Genomic DNA, 11352 nt, shown 5'->3' on the forward strand with positions numbered 1-11352 from the left:
AACCGGTTACAAAAGCAGCGACCGCTGTGTTTGTGTTCAATACTCTGTTCACAGTGTCGATACAAGTGATTCAAGAATCGATTCATTGTAAGCGCAGCGTAAGTTTCTTTTCTCAGTCATCTCTCCGTGTTTACTGTTATGATGAATGATGCGGTTGTAAATAAACACCAAATACTACAGAACATTTTGTGTGACTCGCTTACCTTATAAAGCTCAGGCTTAATTATACTGGTTATTACCACAGAGCGGGAGTCGACTCATAGTCGTTTACGATTTACCGAGGTGAACCACGAACGTGCTGATAGAATCGGCTCAGATGGGATCGGACTGTATTATCTTTTTAAAGTAAATATTTCAATCAGCAGAATCGCATCGCATGTATGATGTGCACAACGTTAATTACGTGCGTTTATTAATGAACATTAATTACGTTAGCTTGTCAGAAGCTTTCTCAATAATGTCTGTGCGGTGTTTTTTTTTTTACAATTAGTGATGGCAAGCAACTGTTCCACTGCACTATTTTACACTAAAAACTACACTATTCCATCATGCTCCAGATTGCATCATTCTAAATAGGTATCGGCGAGTACAAAAATACATGTACTTGTACTCGGTTGGGAAAAAATGGTATCGATGCATCCCTAGTGAAAACACACTCACTTCGTGTAGAAACGTCCATCAAACCATCATCACGATACAACCACAGAAAAGTCTGTTACAATAACCGCGCATCTGACATATATACGAAGTCAAGGTTCTCTGCTGGATAGTATTACTGCCTAATATGTGAGTGAATAAAACTCCCTTACAGTTTTCTCTTGTCCCAGCAGTTTTTAACATAAGTACATTTAGCATAAATATGTTCACCATTTTAATTGTAACATTTCACTTAAAATCCTTGTTTTCTATAACATTTACACAGATTTTTTTTAATGCGATTAATCGCGATTAACTATGTAAAATTCTGAGATTAATCGCGATTAAAAAATTTAATCGTTTGACAGCCCTAATTATTATATAAGTTATTAAATCTTTTATCAGTAAATGTAAAGAGAAAAACTAAATTGCCACCATCAATAACTGCTAGCTTACATGGTCAAGTCTGGTATATTCTGAACATTAACAGGAACAGGCTCTTCATCCTCCTCATCCTCAACACATGGTGCATAAAGGTCTGTGTATTTACTGTAGGGAAATTATCATTCCTGTGTTAAAAAGGTACTATATCCATTTTACACTAAAACATGCTTTTTAAGTGATTTACAACTTATGTAGATCCCTGAAGGGCTTTCTGTAGGATAACCATTCTACAGATGTTTTTAGAAACAATTTATCAGTTTCTTTTCTATCTAGTCTAAATTTATATAATCAAAGTTTCTATTAAGCGAGTCTTTTTTTTGCTTACCTGTAGCAAAGAGACTTGGCCTGATTGGATCCAGGTGGATCCAGATTATCCTCAGAATCTGATATTAGAATCTAAAAAATAGGGAAGGACATTAAAGAACCTAAATGTCTAACACAACAAAACTGAAAGCAAAAAAATGGAGGTAACATCTGCTTCAATACCTGTCCAGCAGATATTGTAGAGGAAGAATGTCCCATTGCATCTCTAAAAACATGTTAAAATTGCTTACTTAGTGCAACAGGGAAAGCCATAATAATCTGGATAGTTTTGTTATGTTTCACATTATTCTTGTACTATTTCATACTTAATTTAGTCAAAAAAAAAAAATTACGTTAGTACTTACACTTCATCTTCGGGTTTGTTTTTGGGAGTACTTTGGTTCTGGGGTTTAAAAACCTGAGGGTAAAAACATACAATTTTCAACAAACTTATATAGCCTGTATTATTCTTCCCTTATGAGATATACATATATACAATTAAAACCACCTCCTTGTTTCTACACTCACTGTCCATTTTATCAGCTCTGTTTACCATATAGGAGCACTTTGTAGTTCTATAATTACAGTGTGTAGTCCATCTGTTTCTCTGCTTGCTTTGTTAGTCCCCTTTCATGCTGACCTTTAATGGTCAGGACTCCCACAGAGCAGGTATTTCTTGGTTGGTGCACTATTCTCAGTCCAGCAGCAAGATCCACTCATACCAGCACAACACACACTATCACACCACCACGTCAGTGTCATTGCAGTGCTGAGAATGATCCAACACCTAAATAATACCTGCTCTGTGGTGGTCCTCAATTTTGAAAAGCAGGGTAACAAAGTATGCAGAGAAAAAGATGGACTACAAACTGTGATTTTAGAACTACAAAGTGCTTCTATATGCTCAGTGGAGCTGATAAAATGAACAAAGGGTGTAGATACAAGGAAGTGAACTGGTGGTGCGTTTTTCACACACATGCACACTCACGCACATGCACGTACACGCACACTGTTGAACCAAAATACTGGCCAGCATTATGCATATACTCAATTCTCCCATGTACATCTTCCCTAAATTATGTTTCATGTTAACTCACCACGGTGTCAGCCTGATTGAATTCAGTTCTGCTCCTAGTTGTGATGACAATTTCAGAATCAGAGTCTGATTCTGATCTAGCATCCACTGCAGTTAAAAGAAACAAAAGCACTACATTATGTGTCACAACAGTTTTAAATATATATTTTAAAATCTTCAGATTCACAAACCTCCTCTAAAATGTTTGTCTTGGCATAGGAAAAAACTGATTCTGCAATATGTCTTTCCTATTTCTTTTCTATAGTCAGCCAACATGAATGGCCTTTCTGTTCCAGGCACATGGACCACTTCAGAGCAATCTGGAAACAAAAGGACGTATGGTCCTTCATCCATGTCCTTGTTAAAGACTCTCATTTTATGGACAGCAAGTTTCAGAAAATCAGGGGCTGTTATTTCTGGGTCTGTAAATAATGGAAGTGTTTTGCCTCTTGCAGGTTTCAAATCACACCCATGTGGCACCATCAATCCTATGTTTATCTAGAAAAATTTAAGACAAAGAATACGATTACTGTAAATCCTAATTTATATGATTGTTGCATAGCACACCAAACTGGTCTACTGATTAAAACATGAACTAACTGTAAACCTATTTTCTTGCTGACAATAGTCGTTTATATATAACAAAACATATATTGTGGAACCTTACCTGAACTTGTCGTCTTTCATGTTTAAGTCGTCTCTTTGGCCCACAGCTAAAGGACTGTCTTTCTTTTGATTTGTTGTTTTTGTAATCCATAAACTGTTTGTACGACTGGCAAGGTTGTTTAGCTGGAATAGATAAAACTGATCATCCACACAATATGACATTAAAGTTAGCAGTCCCAGCATACGTTGTGGCAGGGTTGCCAACTCTCTCGCAAAAGTTAAACACCCCAACACCCCACCCATTAACTGGGTGCATTATACTTTAATAATAAAAAAAATCTCTGCCAAAGATACCTAACGCTAGCTAGCGTTTACATTACACTTACTTTCTTTAACATTTCCAGATGTTTTAGAAGTAGCCCGTTCTTCTTTTGACTGCTCTTCTAAAAATTCTAACGATTTACCGCAAGAAAAACAAAAGCGGACTAATTGGCTAAAATGATTGCCACAAAATGGACAAAACATCGCTGATCATTCACCGTCACAACTGCCGACACAACTCTGTTCACTTTATCCCCGCCAAACAGTTTGATTGACAGCAGGTAAACAACAAGCACTTCCTGTATATTGTTCCTACCTTTTCCGTCAGAGCTGCCGTTTGTAAATTTGTTTCGGCATTGGTAAAAGTTTTTCAACTTTTGTAAATTTGTTTCGGCTCTGGTAATTTTGTTTTTACCTTTGTTATTGTGTTTTCTAAAATGTATTTTTTTTTTACCTTTGTAATTTTGTTTTTACTGTTGTAATTTTGTTTTCTAAAATGTTAATTTGTTTTGCACTTCTCGGCCACCGTACAAAACAGTGTACAAAATCAGGTTTAGTCTAAAACCAGATAGACTAAAACAGTTAAAAGAAGTCAACAAGTGTCATACACGGTAACGGTTAGATTAAGAAAAAAAATAGCACAAACACGATCGGCAAAACGAGACACAAACAGAAGAGTTTCATTAAGATTCACTGAATCAAACACAGCCGAACTGAATCAAAATTCCGGAGCTGATGAGCGTGATCAAGATTGGCTGACCGGGACATGTGAAAGTCACATGACAGCCCGTGGGAGCATGGGAATTGTAGTCCATATTGTTAGAAGCAGAACGTGCCCCCTCCATCCACCCCCCAGTCACAAGAGGACGAAACCAAAGCTGAGCTGAGTGATTACTTGATGCTAGTGTTGTGCGATACTGCAAAATTTGGTATCGATCCGATACCAAGTAAATACAGGGCCAGTATCGCCGATATCGATCCAATACCGATACTTTTTAATAATTAAGGTAGATGCATCATTAAATTGCTAGATCTGAATGAATTTTCATGACCTTTATGTGTATATTCGTAATACATTTTTTTTTCTAAGTAGCTGCTCTCAGAAGGGTTGTAAATAAATTCAGTTGTTTAAAGCGTTCCAATTTCTTGTTTCTGGTGCTTTACTCTCTCACAACGTTACCATCATGGAGTATCACCACTCATAGTTGTGTTGTGTGTAGTGACCGAATATACGTATGTTTCCTTGTTGATTTAAAATAAAAAAATGATGCTATTCTTTTTACATTTATAAGCACAAAGTCAAAAGAAAAGAGCTCTCATTCACCAAAACACGGAATAAGAGCCTCACTACATGCTCTGATTCATTTGCCTAGGGTGCGCAAAGTGCATAAGGTGCATCTATACTTATAGTTTACACTATTATTTCCATAAAATCTAAAAACTAAAATAAAAAGAAAAACTAAAGTATTGATCCCATCACACTAGTATCGATCCGATACCAATACCAACGTTGGTATCGATAATATCGAGAAATAAGGAGCACAAACACGATCGGCAAAACGAGACACAAACAGAAGAGTTTAATAGGCTCTATGCACGCAAGCTCTGTGATGCGTTTCCGTTTAGTGTTAGTCGGGCAGTCTAGCTTCCGGTTTGTTCTAAACACCGGCAAGTTTCTAAACACAACGTGTCGTATAGCGGCGAATATATAGAGTTTGAGTTCTAAAATTAGTAAGAAGGTTTTGCCTTTTCAAAAACAAGATCGGGGTGGATCGGAACATTCTCAGGGTTCATGTTGAACGCTGCATCCTGCGGGTAAAAGAGCATAAGTTGTACGACACAGTGATCGCTATGTCCATTTCTGGGAGCATAAATCAGCTGTTTACTGTATCGTGAGGTTGGACCAGTTGTCAATGGATGGAGCTAAACATTCGTTTTTGTCTGCAATTTTTTTAAAGAACGTGCACATTTAAATATTGTAAATATATATTATAGTTTATACTCTTTCTGTTTTTAAACAAAAGCATAAAAAGCCAACAAAAGCCTCTTCATTATGTAAACATACCTTTTATATCTACACTTTCTATTTACATTATTTTATCAGTTCTACAATTACAGACTGTAGTTCATTTGTTTCTTTCTATACTGTGTTAGACTCCTTTCTGTTCTTGATGACCAGCACCACCACAGAGCAGGTATTATTTAGGTGGTGGATGATTCTCAGCACTGCAGTGACGCTGACATAGTGGTGGTGTGTTAGTGTGTGTTGTGCTGGTATGAGTGGATCAGACACAGCAGTGCTGCTGGAGTTTTTAAATACCATGTCCTATACTCACTGTCCACTCTATTAGACACTCCTACCTAGTTGTTCCACCTTGTAGATGTAAAGTCAGAGACGATCGCTCATCTATTGCTGCTTTTTTTAGTTGGTCATCTTCTAGACCTTCATCAGTGGTCACAGGACACTGCCCACGGGGCGCTGTTGGTTGGATATTTTTGGTTGGTGGACGATTCTCAGTCCAGCACTGACTGAGGTGTTTAAAAACTCCAGCAGCACTGCTGTATCTGATCCACTCAAACCAGCACAACACACACTAACATACCACCACCATGTCAGTGTCACTGCAGTGCTGAGAATGATCCACCACCTAAGTAATACCTGCTTTGTGGAAGTCCTGACCATTAAAGAACAGAGTGAAAGGGGCTAACAAAGCATGTAGAGAACCAGATAGACTACAGTCAGTAATTGTTGAACTACAAAGTGCTTCTACATTGAGTGTGTAAAACAGTTTTTGCTGTTTCTCACGTTTTGTGAATCTGGCAGTTGTTTAGCATTCATTTCATGATGAATAGACCACTTGAATGGTGTTAAAAAGACTTGAAATAAAATCTTTTTACATTTAACTTAAAATGGATTTTTTTTTAATATGGATTTGCTACCCCATTGCTGCCAGCTTGACACTGATAAATTCTGTAATGACTTTAAGTCTTGATAACCTGCTATAATAAACATACGAATAAAAAAATATTAAAGTTCCTCCTCGCATTTACAACAAATATGTTTTTTTGGAGAAAGACATGTTAATACTGTAACATCTAATTAATCAATTGACAGGAAAATGTATGATGGTCTGACATAACATTTGATAATGAATAAAAGATAACTTATTGATATATTGGCAAACAAAACTTTTTTACACTTTATCAAAAGATTGAGGGTAAATTGCTAATATATTCAGTCAGATATGTTAAGTTTGTTTTATGTTTTATTAGGATTTTAACATCATGTTTTACACTTTGGTTACATTCACGACAGAAACGCTATTTACTCATTACACAAGATTCATCAGTTCAAGTTTTAATATCAAACAGTCATGGACAATTTAGTATCTCCAATTTACCTCACTTGCACATCTATGGACTGTGGGAGGAAACCGAAGCATCCGGAGGAAATCCACACAGATACAGGGAGAACATGCAAACTCCACATAGAAAGAACCCCGACCGCTCCACCTGGGAATTGAACACACACACATACATTACATATATATATACTGGTCGGTTAGCTCAGTTGGTTAGAGTGTGATGCTAATGACGCCAATGTCGTGGGTTTGATCCCCGTATGGGCCACACACCCCTTAATGATTAATGGTAGCATGGCTGAGAGAGAGTCAGGTGAGCATGTTCTGTGTTTCAGGACTTTCTAACCTGAGTAATTTGATCTCTGAAAGTGAGAATATCACCCTGTTTTTCTGGCTTCATTTCACCTAATGAACGTGGCATGACCTTTATAAATGCTTACAATCAATTTTGAAAATGGCAAAAATAAATAAATAAATAAATAAAAAGAGAACTGCTGTGTAATTTAGTGAATTCTTGCACTGCACATGGCAGAAGACTAAAAGAAATGTAGACCGTGTAGAAAAAAGGATTAGGAAAGTATGAGGTTAAAAGCATCAGCTTTTATTTATTCTTAAATCATAACAGTTGACCAGATAAAACATGAAATATCTGTGGAATAAGAATCAGTGTAAATGTAAGAAACTCTGTGTCTGTTTTATTGGCATTTTATTGAGCAAAACTCATGAGAGTTTAACAAGACGTGGTGCTTTTAAAGATGTGAATTTCCCTAAACACCATAAATCTTTCCTTCTGACTTATTATTATTTCATTATTATTTATTATTTTTTTAATTAATATTAACATAAAGAGTAAAACCCTAACAAGACCACTATTTATCAATAAACACAATTCATTAGCCATCCTTTTAAGATGTGTGTTTACATAAACAACACCTGACATTTAATGAACCTAAACAATGTTAAGGTTTTAATTACTTATTTATTTATTTATAAGGCTGAACGACGGACGTCTATAAGAAGCAGCTTGTTTACAGCGTCTCTCTCTTACAGCCACACCACCCTGAGAACACGTGATCTCGTCCGATCTCGGAAGCTAAGCAGGGTCGGGCCTGGTTAGTACTTGGATGGGAGACCGCCTGGGAATACCAGGAGCTGGAAGCTTTTATCCACACACACCCACCTTCACTCCAAACCTCCTGTTACACACTGACCCAGCGGCTTTTTCTTCATCAAAGCTACACAATGACACAAAGATCAGCTCAAACTTTCATTCTTACTACAGTAAAACACATTCAACTGACTTTTAAAGTGAAGTTGAACATGTTGTACAGACATCGTCTCCATCTAGTGGTGCTAGAAATAAATTACAGCTTGTTGCTTGGGTACAGATTTTATAATATATAAAAATTAAAGAGTGTTTATGGCTCTTTTGTCCCAAGTGTTTTTGTAACGTGTTGTAGACCTGCAATGGCGACTGTTTTTGGTATACAGGAAAGAAAAGGCCGAATGCATGTGATAAAGTGCTATATGGCAACACAGCACTGTATAAATATTGGACAGAACACATGATGGGTTATTTTACCTTGTTGGGTTGTGCAGTTTAACCATTGTGCTGAGCTGTGAGGTTCTTTTTACCATGGATCAACTATGTAACTTTACTTTTTTTTAAATGAAAGGTTTACATTGCTGTGTTCAGGATTTCCTCTTTAGTGATATTAAATGTTAATAGCTTTTCTGATCTAAAAGATGCTGCTGCCTTTGACCTTTAAAACTGAGTAATTTGTGAGGTCATTAAAATAAGTGAAATGTTTATTTTGTACTTTGGTTTTTTATTATTTGTACAAACATTTGTTTTATGCAACTTTAAACCTGTAATAATAGATGAAAAATTTAAATGTGTCTTTATTTGCTTTAACTGAGCTAAAGTTTTTCACAGGGACAAAAATGACAGTTTATGTAGCAGGGCTGGACACGTAAGTAAAATGTTATACTGTTTATTAGCATGAAGTAAACATTAGCAAGTCATGTGACTCGTGTGTACCGTCATGTGAAAGAGCTATGCGCGTGTCTCTGTGGCGCAATCGGTTAGCGTGTTCGGCTGTTAACCGAAAGGTTGGTGGTTCGAGCCCACCCAGGGACGAGTGCTTTTATTGCACAACCTGCCTGTTGATCAAACGGATATTAGACACAACAACAATGTGTAGTACCACAGAATAGTGGAAATAAGTAACTGAAAACATCCAGTAAACAGTCCTACAAGCACAAATATCCACCTGATAAGTCACTGGAGACCGGCTGTTCTGGTTTCTGCAGATGTTAAATGAAGACACTCGCCCAACGTGGGGCTCGAACCCACGACCCTGAGATTAAGAGTCTCATGCTCTACCGACTGAGCTAGCCGGGCTTAAGCAGCATGCCAGAACAGACAGCTCATCAGATCAGATTTACTGTCACTTTTAAACACAATTACTGAACCCGCTCCATTATGCTTTAAACCTCAGTGTATATTATCTGGAAACTGATGCTCTTCATATAGAAATATACTTTACATTTGCTTGTAAATTAAAATATCAATTCAAGTTGTTTTTAGTTCAATTGAAAAAATATTAACAGTAGCTCAACTTCCTAAAACCCAGAATCTACATGTATAAATCCTACATTCATTCCACAAAGTTCACAAACTACATGATTTAATGAGTGAAAACTTGATGTTTGGAGCCCGTCTGGTGTGCAGGCTGGTACTGTGTATCAGCACTACTTACTGTGTGCAGGACCTGAGTCGTATCTGCTCCACTCACTGGTTGGTGACATTAAGCTCAGTCAAGAACTTTAAGAAATATATAGTTTAGATAGTTCACACATATAAGAACCCACAAAACCTCTTAGATGTGTATTAAAAAGGCGGTTTCAGCTGTTGAATTGGGTCAGTGTAGAATTATAGATGTACTGGCCGGTTAGCTCAGTTGGTTAGAGCGCAGTGCTAATAACGCCAAGGTCGCGGGTTTGATCCCCGTACGGGCGATGCCTGCTTTTGGACTTAAACTAACAAACAAGTGATTCTTCTCTAACTAGCAGGTCCTATTGACCTGGACTTCAAACATTGTCTCTGACAGTGTGAGATTTCTTTACTGCCCCTCTCATTCAGGTCAGAAACATGCCATTATCTCAATTTACCAAACTTAATGACCCTTCTGTAAATGGTTTAATGTGCACACTGCTGCTACTGGCCTGTTTTTCTTTTCTACAATGTAAGTTCATACCTTCAGGTTCATGTTATTTGAGATCTCTCCATAGTCCATGGTTAATTTCATATAGTTGGTGACACCATGGTAATGTGTATGGGGTAGAGGTTTAAATAGTTGACAAATGAGTCAATAACCATCCAGCTGTGTTACTGAACTTTAATAAATGTACAGCTGCTCTTTAACACGGGCCTTTATGGTCAGAAAATCTTATTTTTTTACATTCAGCATTAAGCCCTAAACAATAATAACAACAAATTAAAAAAAACAGTTGTCACCTATAAATATAAATCCCTTTATTGTTTAGTTTATTTGATGTATTGTACAATCGTATCAGCCCATGTATTAGGAGTGTTTTTTATGAGATAATTCATTCTTGCTCACACTTCCACCACTACACTCTTACACAACCACTACTGAAGGTCACCTTCATACAAGCACTATCATACACTCATACATGGATTACTATACTCTTTCACATATACTACTATACCCTCTTACAACTATAATCACACTTTCTTTTATTTACTATCATACTCTCATACATGGATTACTATACTCTTTCACATATACAGGTCCTTCTCAAAAAATTAGCATATTGTGATAAAGTTCATTATTTTCCATAATGTAATGATAAAAATTAAACTTTCATATATTTTAGATTCATTGCACACCAACTGAAATATTTCAGGTCTTTTATTGTTTTAATACTGATGATTTTGGCATACAGCTCATGAAAACCCAAAATTCCTATCTCAAAAAATTAGCATATCATGAAAAGGTTCTCTAAACGAGCTATTAACCTAATCATCTGAATCAACGAATTAACTCTAAACACCTGCAAAAGATTCCTGAGGCTTTTAAAAACTCCCAGCCTGGTTCATTACTCAAAACTGCAATCATGGGTAAGACTGCCGACCTGACTGCTGTCCAGAAGGCCATCATTGACACCCTCAAGCAAGAGGGTAAGACACAGAAAGAAATTTCTGAACGAATAGGCTGTTCCCAGAGTGCTGTATCAAGGCACCTCAGTGGGAAGTCTGTGGGAAGGAAAAAGTGTGGCAGAAAACGCTGCACAACGAGAAGAGGTGACCGGACCCTGAGGAAGATTGTGGAGAAGGGCCGATTCCAGACCTTGGGGGACCTGCGGAAGCAGTGGACTGAGTCTGGAGTAGAAACATCCAGAGCCACTGTGCAGGAAATGGGCTACAGGTGCCGCATTCCCCAGGTCAAGCCACTTTTGAACCAGAAACAGCAGCACTGGACTGTTGCTCAGTGGTCCAAAGTACTGTTTTCGGATGAAAGCAAATTTTGCATGTCATTCGGAAATCAAGGTGCCAGAGTCTGGAGGAAGACTGGGGAG

General features: G+C 37.3%; 1 protein-coding gene and 3 non-coding genes across 4 annotated transcripts in view; 3 read left to right on the top strand and 1 right to left on the bottom strand.

Annotated features, from left to right (window-relative positions):
* The window catches only part of LOC134328786 (uncharacterized), a 765451-nt gene that overhangs the window by 695092 nt on the left and 59007 nt on the right, over nucleotides 1-11352 (top strand). The window lies entirely within an intron of this gene.
* Nucleotides 7790-7908, top strand: LOC134329740 (5S ribosomal RNA). The gene has a single exon (XR_010014961.1). It is a non-coding gene; the product is annotated as a 5S ribosomal RNA (ribosomal RNA).
* Nucleotides 8814-8887, top strand: trnan-guu (transfer RNA asparagine (anticodon GUU)). Its single transcript has one exon. It is a non-coding gene; the product is annotated as a tRNA-Asn (tRNA).
* trnak-cuu (transfer RNA lysine (anticodon CUU)) lies at nucleotides 9079-9151 on the bottom strand. The gene has a single exon. It is a non-coding gene; the product is annotated as a tRNA-Lys (tRNA).

Source organism: Trichomycterus rosablanca, chromosome 15, assembly GCF_030014385.1.
Source record: "Trichomycterus rosablanca isolate fTriRos1 chromosome 15, fTriRos1.hap1, whole genome shotgun sequence".
Classification (NCBI taxonomy): Eukaryota; Metazoa; Chordata; class Actinopteri; order Siluriformes; family Trichomycteridae; genus Trichomycterus; species Trichomycterus rosablanca.